Source organism: Meles meles, chromosome 2 (genome assembly GCF_922984935.1).
Source record: "Meles meles chromosome 2, mMelMel3.1 paternal haplotype, whole genome shotgun sequence".
In the NCBI taxonomy this organism is placed as follows: Eukaryota; Metazoa; Chordata; class Mammalia; order Carnivora; family Mustelidae; genus Meles; species Meles meles.
In genome coordinates, this window is record NC_060067.1 from 73,832,065 (window position 1) to 73,851,012 (window position 18,948).

The window sequence follows — 18,948 nt, forward strand, 5'->3', positions numbered from 1 at the left end:
ATGGAGCCTGAGTCCCCAGGCAGGCTTTCTGCTCAGCGTGGAGCCTGCTTCTCCCTCTCTCTCTGCCTGCCTCTCTGCCTACTTGTGATTTCTCTCTCTGTCAAATAAATAAATAAAATCTTTAAAATAAAATAAAATAAAATGTTTTAGAGATTCTGATTCATACAAGGCAAAATGGTCCCTAAAACAAATGTGAGTCTGGAGCCTGGGTTCCTTTGCAGAACCAGAATATGGGAGAGTTATGAATAATCAGCTTTGTAGAAGCCCAGAAAGGGGCGGTGGAAGGGATGGATATAGTGGCTTTTAAATAAGGTAGGTCAAGCCACCACTGAGTGGCTCAGTGGGTTAAAGCCACTGCCTTCGGCTCAGGTCATGATCCCAGGGTCCTGGGATGGAGCACCCCATCGGGGAGCCTGCTTCCCTCTCTCTCTCTCTGCCTGCCTCTCTGCCTACTTGTAATCTCTGTCTGTCAAACAAATAAATAAATAAAAACTTAAAAAAAATAAATAAAATAAAAATAAATAAGGTAGGTTAATACCAGGATATAACTGGACAACAGCACCTCGAACGATTTATTCTCTTCTTTTTAAAAAAGATTTTATTTATTTGAGAGAGAAAGTGTGAAGAGGGAGAAGCCAACTCCAGGCTGAGAGGGAGGAGGAGGAAGAGGGAGGGAGAAGAGACAGGGAGAAGCCCACTCCCGTTGGAGCAGAGAGACTGATGTGGGACTTAATCCAATCTGAGGATCTTGACCCGCCAAAGGCAGACACTTAACTGACTGAGCCACCCAGCTACCCCAGAACCACTTACTCTTCAAAGAGAAGCAAAAGAAGAGATTTTTCTGGCTGTTCTTATAAAGTCTACATAGTTGTTGGTAACGTACGGATTTGCCTATACGGAATGAGGGACTCCAACAGGTTTAAAGACTGTCAGTAATTCAAAGTTCACTAGTGCAGAATGCCCTTGTGGTAGCCAGCTTCCAGTAGGAGAATTTAGTCTTCTGTGTTCCTCATGTTGATTATCACTCCCATTCCTAAACTAGCCCTAAAAGTTCATTTTCCCATTTAACATTCTGATATAAAAGTGGGAAAACAGGGGCGCCTGGGTGGCTCAGTGGGTTAAAGCCTCTGCCTTAGGCTCAGGTCATGACCTCAGGGTCCTGGGATCCAGCCCCACATGGGGCTCTCTGCTCAGCAGGGAGCCTGCTTCCTCCTCTTTCTCTGTCTGCCTCTCTGCCTACTTGTGATCTCTGTATGTCAAATAAATAAATAAAATCTTTAAAAAAAAAGTGGGAAAAAAAGAAGAGCAACTTAAAAAAAGATTTATTTTATTTTATTTATTTATTTTAAAGATTTTATTTATTTGAGAAAGAGAGAGAGAGAGCATGGGGGTAAGGGGCAGAGGGAGAAGCAGACTCTCCATTGAGCAGGGAACTCAATGTGAGGGTTGATCCCAGGACACTGGGATCATGACCTGAGCCGAAGGTAGACACCTCAACCAGGTACCCCAAGATTTATTCATTTTAGAGAGAGAGAGAGAGAGAGAGTATGAGGATGGGGAGGAGCAGAGGGATAGGAAGACTCCCTAAAGAGCACGGAGCCCTTCGCTGGATCCCATGACCCTGAGATCATGACCTGAACAGAAATCAAGAGTTGGTCACTTAGTTGACTGAGCCACCCAGGCACCCCAGAAGCAAGAGCAGTTTAGTTACAACCTGGAGATCCTGAAGTTTATGTTCATTAGCTAGGACCACTGATCACATCATCCCTTTCCTACTGAATCTGAGGTCTTCTAGCCATGCTACACACTTTCTCGGTTTTTTACTTGGCTTCCTTTACAAAGGATGTGCCCTCCCAAGACCCACTATGGAAGAGCTGCCCCAGAGACATCAGTTTGCCACCTTTAAGGCCAATATTGGCCAAGGGAACAGATTGTTCCATCTCCTATTCTACCAGTCAGCTGTTGGAACACTAGTTTTGGGTAGCAAACCACTCCCAAACACAGTGATTAAAACAACAATTCCTTTTTTCTGCAGGTCACAGGCTCCAAGCTGGGGGTGGTTCTAGACCAGTTTCATGTCTCTCATTCTTGTTTTACCAGCAGACTACCCAGGCATGTTCTTCACATTGTGAAAGGCAGGTGTGGGAGAAAGGCAAGCAGAAACATGAAAAATCTCCTAAGGACAGGCTCAGAACTGTTACACTGTTACTTCTGCCCATACTCTTTTGGCCAAAACCAAGTGGAATAATCTTAAGTCCAACATCAGTAGGGTGGAGAAACTTTCTGCCTCTAATTAGAAGAACTGCAAAGCCACATTTCAAAGAACTGCAAAGTCACATTTCAAAGAACATGCATGGAAGGGGCACTGAAGAATTGAGAACAGCGTTATTTACCATTGTTATCCACATGGGACTTTCCAGTTTACTTCCTGCTGGCAGCAGGAGAGATACAGTTCTTCTCATGGGAGCTGAAAACAGGAATGATTTGACCCAGCCGGTGAGATCTGTTCCTAACTAGAGGAATCGGGCTTTGTCCTTGCATGCTCCTTAATATGACATGTTATTGTCACCAAGATGCAGTAGTATTATTAATTCATTACATCTATTGAGCGGACAATGATTCCCTATTTTACAGGAAACTGTGAGATTAGAAATACTGCCCTAGAACTGTTGCTATTTGTAGTATCTTGTTTGTGTATTAGAGATTTGAATTCTTTAGTTCAAAAGAATGTCAAGAGTCGCCATGTTTTAGAACTAAGGGATCCATAAAACTTCATCAGAGTTAAGAGGATCTCTTTGATTAGCCCTATTTGCCATCCAGGTTTCCCCTAGGTTTAAAAGTAAAAAATCTCTTAAGGAGTCACCAGAGTTGCTTTTCCAGATAGGAAAAGAAAGATCACCCCTCCGGTAAATAAAAAGACATTAACAGCTTTCAAAAAGAAAGAGATCATTAAATTCTTCCGTTCTTCAGGAACACATCAGTGGGGCTGACAGCCCTCTGACATTTAAGCCCTACTCTAAGGTTATTTCCATAGTTCCCACGTTACTTTAAAGAACAGCTACCACTTAAATTCTTCACGGTTTTTTCCTTCTCTCATGACTGGTTATGGGGCTGCAAAAAGACTAAGGCTGGAGCCCAGCGATGAACTTGGTGGATACCGCGTCAGGTCTATCAGAGTGGGGCTGCAGGAGCCCGAGAGGGACTAGCGTTAGTCCCTCCGCACACCGGGACAGTCATCGCTCTTTGTTAAAGAAACAAATACAAGAAAAGCGGCGGCGGCGAAGTGTGGTGGTGGGGGACTAGATCGAGACACAACTTTGCGTTTGTATGCATAAGTGTGCGTAAGAAAGATCATTCGCGAGGCGCTCCAAACGCCGGACAGTCGAGGGCACCGTGTCATTGGCTTTTGTGCATTGGAAGGCGCGTGAGTGCCCTGCTCAAAGGTTCCCCTTTGTGTGAAAGTGGGGAAACCAGAAGCGTGCAGCTACTGCTGGGTTTTCATTTTCGAATTCGTTAGGCACTTGGACCGAAAGACTCCCGCACCAGTACACTCCCGCATTCTCGCAACAACAATACTCGGACTTGAGTTACTTATCCGTCACTAACCGAGCGAAGAGCGACAATGGCTCGGTGCGGGCGCCCGCAGTTCGGGGGGCAGCGCCAAGGGGCCGCCCGCCGCGCTCCGCAGCTGCGCGCTGAGCCCCGCCACCCGACCGTCAGCAAACGCGGGCACCAACGGCCGCGCGGCCCGGCCGTTGGGCGGGTGGTAATTTCTGGGAATGGGGCGGGGTCGCGGGTGTACAAGGCCGGGCGTCTGCGAGAGGGGAGGAGGAGCGGGCGGCGCCGAGGGCGCGAGGCTGGAGGGGCGGTGCGCCACGAGCGTCACCCACCGGGGAGGGGACGGGGCGGGGCCGGCGGCGCGCTCCGGCCCGCCCGCGCACCCCCCCTCTTTCATGCTGTGGAGTGGAGACTGGAGGGACCGGGACTAGGAGTTTATCCAACCCTCGGGTCCCAGTAGCTGTCAGACTGTCTGAGCGCGGAGCTGTCCCTGGAGAAGGGAGGCAGTCCAGAGCTGGGGATGGAGTGACAGCCGGGGCCCGCGGGAGGCATCGCAGAGTGGCGAGGGTGTGTGCGTGCGGTCCGGGCCAGCTGGGAGAAGGGAGCGGGCGGGCGCTGCAGGTGCACGCGCGGCCCCGCTACCCCCACGCGCCTGCCCGCGCCTTGGGGCCCCTATACCAGTCTGGGGTTGGAGCCGAGAGTGGGATGGGGGAGCCCCGAGCAGGGAGCGGGACAAGTGGCCAGAGTCTTTACCTGAGAAGGCGGGTTTGGGAGAAGTTGGGGGATAAGGGGCGGGCGAGAATCGAGAGCCACTGAGGCAGGTTGGCGGATCGGTGAGGGCCGGCGGCAGTGAGGCCCTCGGGGTATAAATAGCCGGCCCCGGTCTGACAGACGCTGCTGTGACTGGCGGTGCCGCCCCCCCTCGCCGCGTGGGGAGGGGAGGAGCGCTCCGAGCGGGCGGGGTGGGGGAGGCGGACTCGAGTGTCCTGGTGGCGGCGGCAGGAGGCCGAGGGGGAGGAGCTGAGGCGGGGGGTGGAGGGAGGGGGCCGGGAGCGGGGCGAGGGCGGGGGCCACCATTGCTCCCCGCGCCGGGCTCTGTGTCGCCGCCGTCGCCTCGGCGGTTGGGGATCGGTGGGGCGGCGCGGGCGGGGGGCGCTGCGCGGGGCGGCTCGCCGCTGTTTTGTTTCCTCCTCTCCCAGTGGAGCGGCTCGGGCTGCCGGGGAGGCCCCGGCTCCCTCGGGACGCCCGGCCAACGGCGGCGGCGGTGCTAGTCCGCGGCCCTGCCGGGAGGGAAAGCGACGCCGTGGTCTTCCCAGGCGACGCGGAGAGCAGGTAAGAGCGCGAGCAGCCGAGGCTGGTGGGAGGGAGCGCGGAGGGCGCGGTGATAAAGCCTCGCTGTCCCGAGTGCCGCCTCCTCCCTCCGCACCCCCGCCCCGCGCCTGTGTTGTTTGCTCCGGGGTTTGCCGAGGGTTTTCCGGAGGCTGTGGCGGTGACAACGGCTGGGAGCTGGGGAAGGGGGCTGAGTGCCCCCGGGCAACGGTCGGGAAGCGGGACTTGGAGAAAGGGGAAGGCGCGCTGCTCGCCTGCCCGCGGGGAGCGCGGGGCGCGGGGCAGGGCTGAGGGAAGAGGTTACGGACCCCGGCGGGGTGGGGGGGATGGGCTGAGCGCAGCTGGTCTCGCTGTGTTTACATCGCCGCGCGAGTCACCTCTGCGGAGGAGCGGACAGAACTGACCCGCCTTATCCCGCGGGGAGCCCAGGGCGGGGGTCCGGCTCCGGAGGAAGCGCGTCCTGGGAGGGTCTGGTAGGGCGGGAGGATGCGGCCGGCGCCGGGGCAGGGCAGCGAGCTCGGGGCGGGACCTGGGAGTCTCTGGCCGCGCGGGGTGGCGTGGAGGACTGGAGAGCAGTTTCCTTCCTCGTCGGGCCTTATCGCCGCCTCTTACCTTTCCTTCTCTCCGCGGCTCGCTTGCATGGCAGGTTGTACTCGGTTATTCTTTTATTCTCGCTTTCCACGCCGGCCCCCTGCTGCCACTTCCCCCAGTTTTCCCGGGGTTAGGGAGGCTTGGCTGTGATAGGAATCTGTTTTTTAAACAAAACAAAAACGGGCTCTGTAACACGCGTCCGGTGGCCGCCTTCTGGATCCTCTCTTGGAAAAGCTGTCCCCTTGGGACCGTGCTACTGGATGTTTGGGGGCGCGGGAAAGGAACGGTGAGGGCTCTGCTAGGGCTGGTGCTGACGGCCGGAGCAGCTTTGCGAGTTGAGTAGCCGAACCCCCACCCCGCACCCCCCGCTCCAGTCGGGCGTTTTTATTCCGTGTCGGTAAAAGACAGAAAATATTCCATAAGGCCAAGAGTAATCCAGATTGCCCAGTTTCTGGTGTTTCTTATGTGCCAGCATCCTGGGCTCTCTTTCTAGGACCTAGATTCGCTGCAGAACAGTCTTTCTTTAAGTTATTAGTACTAGTTTAAATGAGCGAGGGGGGAGCACTTCGTTCGAAAACTGTAAAATTTCCCCCCTTCATGAACATTTACTTCAGCTGTGTGATTTAATTTTAATTCGGTAATCTTAATTAAAACAGTAATCTTGTGTTTGGTAATCAGATTTGCTTTTCTTTTTACCTATGAGTCACTATAAAGAGGTAAATTATGCCCTTTCTTTAGTGCCGTAATCACAGAATAGTGCCAAAATCACGGAACAATGTACTCTTCACTAAGGCAGGATTGGATATTTGCGTCTTGGAGTTTCTTTTTCTTTAAAAGGTAAAAATAACTTTATATGAGCCTGGAAATTACTGAGTTACATTTGAAGAATTCAGGAATGATTAACGTTAACAGGAAGGGCCACACAGTTTGTGCAGCGCGTTTATATGAATATCATCGAGCTATCTCCTCGTAAACACATGAAGTAGAAAATAGAAATATTTCGGGCATTTGAAATTTGAATATTTAATGTCAACCTGTTTTTTAAGGTTAGTGATTTAATTACTTTGATTAATCATTGCTTCTAGTTTCTGACACACACACACATACACACACACATTTACAAACTTAAGAGAGTATGATTGGAAGGTACTTATAACTTCGAGATTTTTGTGTTCTAAATAATAGGTTGGTAACTTTGGATGTAGCAGGCCTACCAGTATTGATGGCTTTGTACGCCCATGGTTTTTTTGTTTTTGTTTTCTTGCTTTGTTTTGGGTAACAGTTTTATTGAGATATAATTCATATACCATTCAATTCACCAATTTAAAGTGTACAACTTAGTGGTTTTTAATATATTCAGAGTTGTGCAACTATCATCATAATTAATTTTAGGACATTTTCCTCATTCCAAAAAGGAATCCTATAGTGGTTACTCTCGTTTTCCCCCCAAGATCCCTGGCTCTAGGCAACCACTGATTTTTCTGTCTCTACAGATTTATCTATTCTGGACATTTTTTATGAAGAGACTCATACAGGAGTGCCTGGGTGGCTCAGTCGGTTGAGCATCCAGCTCTTGATTTTGGCTCAGATCATGATCTTAGGGTCCTGAGATTGAGCTGGGGGTGGTGCCTGCTTAAGATTCTCTTCCCCCACCCTCTTTCCTTGAGCAGGCACTTGTTCTCACTTTAAAAAAATTGTAGATCCCTACAACATGTGATTTTTCACGACTGGTTTCTTTTACTTAGCTTAGTGTTTTCAGAGTTCATTCATGTTGTAGCCTATGTCATTATTTTTATTGCTAAGTAATATTCTGTTGTATGGTTATAACACGTTATTTGTTAATTTGTGGATATTTGAGTTTCTACTTTCTAGTTATTATGAACAATGCTACTGTGAACATTTTTGTACACTATTTGTGGTTGTGTTTTCATTTCTCTTGGGTATGTACACAGCACAGAAAATTAATATGCATAGATCTATTGCATTTCTGTACACTGATAATGGACTATCAGAAAGAGATGTTAAGAGAACAATCCCACTCAAAATTGCATCAAAGAGAATAAAATACTGAGGAGTAAATGTAACCAAGGAGTTAAAAGACCTTACTCTGAAAACTATAAAACATAGATGAAAGAAACTGAAGATGATACAAATAAATGGAAAGATAAACCGTACTCATGGATTAGAAAAATTAATATTGTTAAAATGTTCATATTGTCTGAAGCAATCTACAGATTGATTGCAATCCCTATTAAAATTCCAATGGCATTTTTCATAGAACTAGAACAAATAATCCTTAAATTTGTAGAGTTTTATTTGTATACAAAGATCCTGTATAGCCAAAACAATCTTGAGAAAGAATAATGAAGCTGAAGATATCAAGCTTCCTGATTGCAGTCTATACTACAAAGCTATAGTAGTTGTCAAAACAGTATGGTACTTGCTCAAAAACAGACATAGATCAATAGAACAGAATAGAGTCCAGAAATAAACCCATTCTTACAAGGTCAATTAATGTTTGACAGAGGAGGCAAGAAGTTACAACAGGGAAAAGATAGTATCTTCATTAAATGGTGCTGGGAAAACTGGACAGCTACATGGCAAAAGAATAAAACTGGACCACTTTCTTGGGTTTGTTTATTTATTTATTTATTTATTTATCCTAAAAGTAATCTCTATGCCCAACCTGGGGCCTGAATTCTTGACCTGAGATCAAGAGCCAAATATCCACTGACTGAGCCAGCAGGTGCTTCTGGACCACTTTCTTATACCATATATGAAAATAAACTCAAAATGGATTGAAGACTGAAATGAAAAGCAGAAACCATCAAAGTTCTAGAAGCAAACATAGGCAATAAGCTTTTGGACATTTGTCTGAACAATACTTTTTTGAATCTGTCTTCTCAGGCAAAGGCAGCAAAACAAAAATAAGTAGAACTACATCAAACTAGAAAGCTTTTTCTCAGTGAAGGAGACCATAAGCAAAATGAAAAGGGGACCTGCTGAATGGGAGAAGATATTTGTAAATGATGTAACTGATAAGTGGGGGGTGTCAATAATCCAAAACAACTCAATATATTAAGCAAAATCCAATTAAAATATAGAGGACCCCAATAGACATATCCCCAAAAAGACAGATGGCCAACAGACGCATGAAAAGATGCTCAACATCACTACTAATCAAGGAAATGCCGGTCAAAACCACAATGAGATATCACTTCACACCTCTTAGAATGGCTATTATCAGAAAGACAAGAAATAACAAGTGTTGGCAAGGATATGGAGAAAAGAGAACTCTTGTGCACTGTTGGTGGAAATGCAAAATAGGGCAGGTACTATGGAAAACAGTATGGAGCTTCTGCAAACTAAAAATAGAACTACAATCCAGCAAACCCACTTCTGGCGATTTATCTGAAGAAGATGAAAACACTAATTTTAAAAGATAATGCACCTCTGTGTTCATTGCAGCGTAACTTAGTATAGGCAAGATATGGAAGCAACCTGAGTGTCCATCAATAATACATGAATGGATAAAGATGTGAGATTGAGATATCATTACAAGCCAGATTTATTTGTTTCCTTGTTTGTTTATCTTTAAAAGCATTTACAAACTTTAATTCAGCAAAGGAAGTTCTGTGAGAGAGGACTGGGGAGACAGCCCCCTCCCCCAACACTCCCCCGGAGTCAGGGGAGGGAAGCTGGTGGCCCAGCTGGCTAAGGGGAAAGCCCAGGATCTCCTCAGACTGACAGGTCCTGCTCGTGGGCAGGGGAGCTTATCTGCATAAAGTTGCTGAACTCTACACACTGGGCCAACAGAAGGCCAAGAGGCCAGCTCCAGGTACTCTAGCTTGGGATGGAGAGGCAGAGCTCATCTTCAATATGGGGGTAGACAGCAGAGACTCAGTGAGTTGCACAATACCTGACTCCCACAGACTGACAGCAGGACTGGTTTAAGCTTATAAGTCATTTTTAGAACATTTCTGTGCCCTCCAAAAACTACCTCTCCTCTGTTTGCAGATAACCCTTCTCCCACCCCCTTCAAGCCAGTCCCAGGCAACTGATTTGTATTTTTTCTGTATGGATTTGCCTTTTCTAGATAGTTTATAGCAATGGAACCATACAATATATAGTCTTAGCTTTTACTTATTTACTTATCTGAGAGAGAGTGTGTGTGCAAGTGGGGTGAAGGACAGAAAGAGAAAGATCAAGAATCTCAAGCCTATTCTGTGCTGAGCGTGGAGCCCTCTATGGGGCTCAGTCTCATGATCCTGAGATCATGACATGAGCTGAAATTAAGAATTGGTTGCTTAACCAACTAAGCCACCCAGGTGCCCCTACGTTTTGCTTTATAAAATTTTTATTCACTACTAAATATTTTAAAATTTCCTTTTTGATGTCTTCTTTGACTATGGGTTATTTAGAAATGTACAGCATAATAATAATAATAATCCCCAATTATTTGGGGATTCCCTACATTTCATTGTTGTTGATTTTTTAATTTAATTCCCCCGTAGTAGGAGAACATAGTTTGTATGATTTTTCTCATTTTAAATTTATTGAGACAATTTTATGGCCTAGTATGTAATCTTTTCTGAAGAATGTTCCCTGTGGACTAGATAAGAATATGTATGTCCTAGATAAGAATATGCTGTTGTTGTGTGGAATGTTTTGTAGGTGTCATGTCAAGTTGAGTGATAGTTTTCAGGCCTTATATGTCTGTGCTGATTTTCTGTTTAGCCATACTATTATTGAGAGACAGATTAAAATCCCTATTACTATTGGAATGTCTATTTTTCCTTTTAGTTCTGTCAGTTTTTGCTTCATGCTTTGGGGGCATTGTTAGTTACACTTTACATACATAATTGTTTTACTGATAGGTGACCTTTATCATTAGGAAGATTCCTCTTTGTCTCTAGTTATATTTTGTCTGGTGTTGGTATAGCCACTCCAGCTCTCTTAAGCTTACTGTTTGTATTGCAAATAGTTTTCCATCTTTCTACTTTCTTTTTTATTTTTTAAATATTTAATTTATTGATTTGACAGAGACACACAGCGAGAAAGGGAACACAAGCAGCGGGTGTGGGAGAGGAGAAGCAGGTTTCCCGAGGAGCAGGGAGCCCTGGACCCAGGGATCATGATCTGAGCCAAAGGCAGACGCTTAACAACTGAGCCACCCAGGCACCCCGCATGTTTCTACTTTCAGTCTATTTGTTTTTTGAGTCTACAATGTGTCTTATATTTGCTTTGCTTTTTTAAAAAAATGGGACCATTTCTGCTTTTTGATTGGAGGGTTTAATCTGTTCACATGTAATGTAATCACCGATAGATTTATATCTACTATATCTTTTTTTTTATTTGAGAGAGAGAGCATGCATGAGAGAGGGGCAGAGGGAGAGGGAGAAGCAGACTCCTTGCTGAGTGGAGGGACTCAATCCCAGGATTCCAGCCCCAGCATCATGACTCAAGCAGAAGGCATATGCTCAATCGACTGAGCTACCCAGGTGCCCTGTCTCATTTCTTTTTTATTTCTTTGCTTGTCCTCTTCTGCCCCTTCTGGAGTTAATAGATATTTTCCAAAATATCATTTGAATTCCTTTGTTAGTGTTTTAACTAGGTCTTTTAGGTTATTTTCTTAGGTTGCTCTAGGGATTAAAATATGTGTCTTTGTCACAGTCTACTTCAGATTGACTAATTATGGTAAAATGTAGAAACTTCCTTCCATTTCCTTCCCATCATATCTGTTAGTATTGTCATACATATTAAGTTTTTATGTGTTAGAAGCCTGACAGCACTGTTCTGTATTTTTTATGCAATTGTATGTCTTTTAAAACAACTAAGAGAAGAAAAAAAATATTTCCAAAGATTTTATTTATTTGACAGAGAACACGTGCACGAGCAAGGGGAGCAGCAGGCAGAGGGAAAGGGAGAAACAGGTTCTCCACTGAGCAAGGAACCCTATGTGGGACTTGATCTCAGGACCCCGGGCTCATGACACTTAACCAACTGAGCTACCCAGGCACCCTAGAGAAGAAAAAAATATTAAGAAGTCTTTTATATTTACATATATGTTTACCTTTTATGGTGCTCTTTATTTCTTTTTGTGCATTTGAGTTATGGGCTGGTAATTTTCTTTCAGTCTGATGGACTTCCTTTAGGATTTCTTATAAGGCAGCGCTGTTATCAATGAATTATTTCAGTCTTTGTTTTTTGGATTGTTTTTATTTTGCCTTTATTTTTGAAGAATAGTTTTGCTAGATATAGAATTCTTTGTTACAAATTTTCTTTCTTTCAGCATTTTGACCATGTTGTCTCCTGCTTTCTGGCCTCCATTGTTTCTGATGAGTTGTTTTTCTCTTTCTAGTTTTAAGAATTTGTCTTTGGCTTTCAGTAATGATATGTCTAGGTATGGATCTCTTTGTGTTTATCCTACTTTGGATTCATTAAACTTGAATCTATAGATTAATATTTTTCAACCGTTTGGCAAGTTTTGATCATAATTTCTTCCAATATTTTTTCTGTTTTTTTCCTCCCTCTTCCTTCTGGAACTCGCATTACATGTTTGTTGGGTGTTTGGTAGTATCCCATAAGTCTCTGAGGCTGTGTTCATTTTTTTAAATTATTTTTTTCTGTTCTTCAGAATTGGTGATTTCTGTTGATCTGTCTCCAAGTTCACTGACTCTTCCATCATCTCAAATCTGCTATCGAGCTCTGCTAGTGAATTCTTAAGTTTGGTTGTTGTACTTTTCAACCTTTCAACTTGAATTATATTTTTCATCTCCAGAATTTCTATTTTTTCCTCTTTTTTAATATAATATTTATATCTTTATTAAAATTGTCAATTTTTTTAGTTATACTTTCCTTTAGTTCTTTAAAGATGATTTCTTTAATTTCAGATAAAATTACATTTTATGTAGAAGATATTTAAACTATGTGTTAAATTCTGAAATGATGCTTGTTGTATTTATAAATTATGTTTAATAATTTTCATCTGTATTTCATAATATGCATGAATGTGTATTATCATAAGTGCCAAATTTCATCTGATAGTTTTAATTTAAACATAATTAACAATTTATTTATAATTACTAATGTTTACTGATATGTAGGATCAGTGTACAATTTGAAAGATAACCATTAATTCTCAAACTTTGGGTCTTATACAGTATAACATCTACTCTCTTATCCATGTTTCTTGGAGTTAACCAATTCTTTCATTGTAAGTGCTAATGGGTAGAAAAAAAAATGGAAGGAGCCTAAGAGAGCAAATATGTATGAGAATCGTTACAAAATATCAAAATCTTTATCTCAGCCTGTACATTTAATACATTTAATATTTAATATCTCAGCCTGTACAATTAATAGTATTAATTTATTTTAGATCCTTGAGAGATTGTAGTAAATAAGATAAATGCAGTACTTATTCTTATGGAATTTATATTCTGGTGAAGGAGACATATATTAAACATAAATGAGTAAGATAATTCTCATGATAAATACAATGAAGAAACAAAATAGGGTAATGTGATGTCAAATAGAGACTGATGGGGGAGCTGCATGGCAATTGAATATAATGAGAACCTGAGAGCCATGATAGAAATGCCTCTCTGAGGGGGTGGTACTTGAGATGGTAATTGTAGGTGAGGAAGATTCAATCTGTGGATGACCTGGAAGAGCGTGTAGCCTAGAGACTAGAAAGTACAGAATAAACTTGTTGTAAATGTACAATTTACAAAAATTGGAAAATACTGTAGTAACCTTCATTCTTGACTAAAGAGTTAATTTATAGCTCAGTTTGTAGTTTATTCTCTCATAGTTTTTGAGTGTGAGTAAATATATATAGGATTTTCTGTAAATGATTTTAGCTTTATAAAGAACAGCAGGGAAAATAACTTCCCTGATGTTTCTTCCTTGAAATTTAGCTATCTAAAAATAAAATAAAATACCAATATCTAGAAAACTTTAAATTTATAGTATAGTTATAGCAATGTAGAGATTCTTATGATAACAATTTTAACCAATTCATGTTAGTATTATCATGTTAGTGTTTCATGTTATCATGTTAGTATTTCAGTTGTTCATAATTACGGGCTAAAAGGTATAGATAACATGATGTAGTTAGTTGTATGATGACTGACTTTCTAAATATAACTTCTTCCCCCTCTATTTCACTAGCAAAAGCAGTCACAGTTTTATTTTTTTAAAAGATTTTATTTTTTTATTTGAGAGACAGACAGAACCCAGGAGAACCCAAGAGCTGGGGAGGGACAGAGAGACAAGCAGACTCTCACCTGAGCAGGGCTCCATCCCAGTACCCTGAGATCATGACCTGAGCCAAAGTAAGACGCTTAACCTACTGAAGCACTCAGGCGCCACAGTCAGTTATTTTTGTTTGGCTAACTAATAGTAACATAAAATAATAATTAGACATTCAAATTACTTCTGATTAGGACAGTGTGGAATGTAGTCCACTAAAGCTTTATGTGAATAAAATTTTTGCAGTAAAGTACCTTTTCGAAGTACCACTGTTATTTATTTTAAAAAAGTAAGCTATGGTTTTTATAAAGTGAGTAGTAACCTCTGATATTTCCCTTTATAATGTAGAGTATTTTTTTTTTAAATATTTAAAATGTACTTTTCTGGGAGCCTTGGGGGCTCAGTCAGTTGGACATCTGCCTTCAGCTCAGGTCATAGTCCCCAGGTCCCTGGATCGAGCCCCACATAAGGCTCCCTGCTCAGCGGAGAGTCTTTTCTCTCTGTCCCTCACCTGGTCTAGTCTGCTTCTGTCTCAGCTCCTTACACTGCTTGTGCTCTCTCTCAAATAAATAAAGAAAAAAAATTAAATATACTTTTCTAGGGGAACTTGGGTGGCTCAGTTAGTTAAGTGGCTGCCTTTAGGTCAGGTCTTGATTCTGGGGTCCTGGGATTGAGCCCTGTGTTGGGCTCCCTGCTCGGCAGGGAGTCTGCTTCTCCCATTCCCTCTGCTCCCACTCGCCTCGTGTGCTCTCTCTCACACATAAATAAATAAAAATAAGTAAAATTAAATGTACTTTTCTATAATATTTAATATATGCTTTTAAAATTATGTGTTAATTTAAAAAGATAGTTTTTTAGTATTTAAATATATTGAAAATATATTTCAAATAAGCTAGCTATATCAAATCAACTCAGATATCATAATTTGGAAGGTATTTTTAAATTACTCTAACTCTTTGTTGATACTGATTTACAGTGGGTATCTGATATTTTTCTTCGCCCTTTTATTCACTACTATTTAATCCACCTGTATTCAGTATTGTAGATATAGTTGTTAAAAGGTACTTATTTTTTCCCAAAATGATTTAAAGTGGCTTAACAAAGGACACATATGTATATATATTAGTGATAGTAGAATAGAAGAAGGAAGTAAGAAAAAGAAAACTTGAGTCAGGAGTTAGGGGCGCCTGGGTAGCTCAGTGGATTAAGCCGCTGCCTTCGGCTCAGGTCATGATCTCAGGGTCCTGGGATCGAGCTCTGCTCCGCAGGGAGCCTGCTTCCTCCTCTCTCTCTGCCTGCCTCTGCCTACTTGTGATCTCTCTCTGTCAAATAAATAAATGAAATCTTTAAAAAAGAAAAAAAAATTGTGGTCTATTATGTGCCAGACTCTCTTCTGAGAGGTGTATGTACAATGTACAATGATGATTAAAATAGCTATGGCTCAGTTCCAATGGAGTTTATATTCTAGTTTGTGTTGGTGGGGTGGTAGAAAGATTTTCATTAAGCATGTAAAAAACACTCTTCACTTTTTACTTCATTACAGTGGAATGCCAAGAAGATGATTTGGGACAGGATAAAATCCAGACAATTAAAAAAATTCTGTCTTTTCCCTAATATCTTTAGTATCCTTGATATGATTAATTTAAGGTAGAATAAGGCTAATTTCTTTTGGTTCCCAAATTAGCATATGTTAATTTGCATTATTGGGTTATAAATTTGGCTAAAGAGCAAAAACCAAAAAATTTCTGTGGTAATTTATGTGTTCTGTAGGTTTCTACTCAGCTATAATCAGTGATAATGAGGAAACTTAGTGGGACATTGTGGTAGATTGATTATAAGGCTAAGCTTTATAAATAATGTAAGAAAATAAGTTAAATTCATGAATTGAGGATAAAACAAATAATATGGTGATTTCAGAATAGATATTAAATCTCAGAATCCTTTGGTTTCTGTCTATACTTGAAGGCCAAAGTTTCAATGTTTTCATGAGTCAGCTGTCCAATTTGAGTAATTTTGTTTATAACCTTGCAGTGGGTGTCATTTAGGTACATGAGTAAAAAAGTAAGGTCTCCTTACACATCTCAGTTCTGTGTTAAACATGTGCCATTCTAAATTGAAATTTAATGTTATCTTAATTTTAGATTATAATTAGTAAGAACTAGAAAGTATATATTCATTTGTAAAAGGATCAGTAAATTGTTTCCTCTTTTTTGTTCTCTAATAGTGTGCTTAAATAAACTTCCAGGACAAATTCATGTTTTATGTTTTATTTTGTGATCTGGATGGGCTGAGAATGTTCTAGGAAGACTGCCTTCATGAATTTTTACTTAATTTTTGGAAGTGGAGATGCTCTTCTACTGTGTCATAGCTAAGCACTTAAACTCAATCATAATATCACTCTGTAATGATAAAGCATTTTAATCCTGGCATGTCTTTTACAGCACAAAGATAAGGTCGATGTCTCTTCATTTCAGATCATTATCATCCTCTAAAAGTTGCTGCTGGGTTGAAGACTAAGTTTTAAGTTGAAGTTTTACATTATCTGTAACTTTATGTAGTCCTCATCATCATTATCACAAAGTGATCTTTCTGAAGTCTTCTTCTTCTTTTTTTTTTTTTAATATTTTATTTATTTATTTGACAGACACAGATCACAAATAGGCAGAGAGGCAGGCAGGGGGTGGGAAGCAGGCTCCCTGCTGAGCAGAGAGCCTGATGTGCGGGCTTGATCCCAGGACCTGGGATCATGACCCCAGCCAAAAGCAGAGGCTTTAACCCACTGACCACCCAGGCACCCCTCCTCTTCTTTTTTAAAAAAATCTTTATGAAGCCTTGCCATCACACTGCATAACAATACCATGATAGTTAAATTATAATAGTCATTGTAGCTGTGAAGTAGTTCCTGTTTTTTTTTCCTTTTTACAGATGAGTCTGAGACTTGACGAAGTTAAATAATTTTCTGCACAGAAAAGAGTTAACATATCCGGTCTGACATTGCTCGCTTTGGAAAGACCTGTTTGCAAGGTTGGCCCATGGCTAGCATCTGGTAACTTGGCTCTCAGGGTGTTTCCAGTAACTGATAAGGATGATTCACTGTGGGGCACCTGGGCGGCTCATTTGGTTAAGCATTTGACTTTAGCTCAGGTTCTGATCTCAGGGTCCTGCGACTGGATCCCACCTCAGTGGGATCCTGTCATCGTGGGAGTCTGCTTCTCCCTCTCCCTCTGCCCTTACCCCTCCTTGTGCACGCCCGTGTGCATTTTCTCTCTCTCTCAAATCAAATATCTTTTTTTTTTTTAAGATTTTATTTATTTATTTGACAACGAGAGAAGGATCACAAGCAGGAGGAGTGGGAGAGGGAGAAGCAGCCTTCTGCCGAGCAGGGACCTGTAACCGGGACTGGCCCCCAGGACCCTGGGATCATGACCTCAGCCAAATGCAGACTCTTAAGGACCAGGCACCCCTAAATCTTTTTTTTTTTAAAGGATGATTCACTGTGCCTAGACTGTTTGCAAACAATATGGTTTATGTTGAACACCTGCTTTCCTTTTGGGGGTCTGGAATTTTGGTATACACAAGGCAAAGGGTACCCTTGTGAGCAGGCCTCCATAAAACTTTGGGTGCCGCATCTCTGATGGGCTTCCTTGGGCAGAAACGCTGCACATATGTTGGTGCATTTTTGTTGATGGGGGAAGTGTAAGTTCTGCATGCCCTCCTCTCATGGGAAGGAAAGAGTATGAGGAAGCCTGCTAATGGATTCTTGTATTTTATTCTATTTTATTTTTAATTTTTAACTTTTTAAAAAGATTTTATTTGTTTATTTGACACAGAGAGAGACCATGAGAGAGGGAACACAAGTAGGGGGAGTGGAAGAGGGAGAAGCAGGCTCCTTACCGAGCAGGGAGCCCCGTGCAAGGCTGGATCCCAGGACCCTGGGATCATAATGACCAAACCAGGTGCCCCCATTATAATTCTGTGGGCCTATATGTACCCATGTTCCAGGCCCTGAGAAGGGATCTGTAAATTTTGAGAACTTTTACTACCTTGTAAATAGTTCAGGTCTCAAAGTGGGAGAGTAGATGTACTTTTTCCCCTAGTTAGTTCTGCAGGGGATCGATCGATCTATCTATCTATCTATCTATCTGTCTGTCTACTTTTAAAGATTTTTATTTTTGGGTAATCTCTATACCCAATCTGGAGCTCAAACTCACAACACTGAGATTAAGAGTTGCATGTTGCACCAACTGAGACAACTATATTTAGCACTATGAGAATGTTTATATTTTGGTTTCAGGTGTTTGAAATATGGGTAAACTTGAATTAGGATATAAGGCTTATATCTGAGAATCTTTGCTTGTTGCTAATATAGAATTCCAGGCCAAAATTTCTTTATAAAAAACAAACTCAACCTTGAAGAGAGAAAAATTTCTCTTTCTCTCTTGAAGAGAGAAAGAATTTCTAATGCTGTCACTTTCTCCCTAAGGCCTACAGAACATGAGACAATTTGTGAGTAAAGAATTCATCCCCCTGCCCATCCCCCCCTTTTTCTTGAAAAGAGAAAGAAGTCTGTATACTTAATATAGATAAGATGTATATGATTTCCACTTACCTTTAAGGCTTCTAATTGCCCATGTTATAAGCCAGTAAGAAATTAGGTAGAAAAATCTCCCAGTGTAGCGTGGGAGAGGTTTTATGTGATTCTTTCATAGTTTTAATAAAACAAAAACAAAGACACTTATACAGTCATGAGGCAGAAAAACTTAAAGATTAAGAGCATAGTCTCTGGAGCCAGACTGCTTATGTTGAAATTGTGACTCTGTCACTTGCCTGTTGCTTGACCTTGGGTAAATTATTTGAATCTCCCCATGCCTTCAGTTTTCCCAAATATAAAATGGAAATGGATAATACCTGTTTTGTAGGATTGTGTAGATTCAATAGAATAACACACATAATGAATTTAAAACAATGCCTGGTACAGAGCAGTGCTATATGAATATTACCTATTATTATCCCTTTATTGTTTGGAAAAGAATGCAAAATATTCTAAACTAGGCTAGTTATCGACTTTCCTCCAGGATAAATTCAGTTTAATGGATTCGTATCCTATCAAATCAGAATATTAAAAAAGATTCTTCTATAAGGCAGTTATGCTTCGTTTTTAAATCATGAAAGTGAGGAAGTTGGCTAAGGTTTTAGAAATAAATATACTAAGATCTT

At 41.9% G+C, this 18,948-nt stretch overlaps 1 protein-coding gene across 6 annotated transcripts in view; it reads left to right on the forward strand.

Moving 5' to 3' along the window:
• The first annotated feature begins 4,625 nt into the window (after positions 1–4,625).
• Positions 4,626–18,948, forward strand: part of ELF2 (E74 like ETS transcription factor 2) — a 101,619-nt gene continuing 87,296 nt past the window's right edge. For 3 of the 6 annotated variants that reach the window (XM_045996992.1, XM_045996974.1, XM_045996980.1), the window contains exon 1: positions 4,761–4,890. The gene's annotated coding sequence lies outside the window, so the exon portion shown is untranslated. Of the gene's footprint in view, positions 4,891–6,294; positions 6,316–10,861; positions 10,980–18,948 lie in introns of those variants that run through there. The other 3 variants (XM_045996985.1, XM_045996979.1, XM_045996977.1) reach the window with 3 other exon arrangements.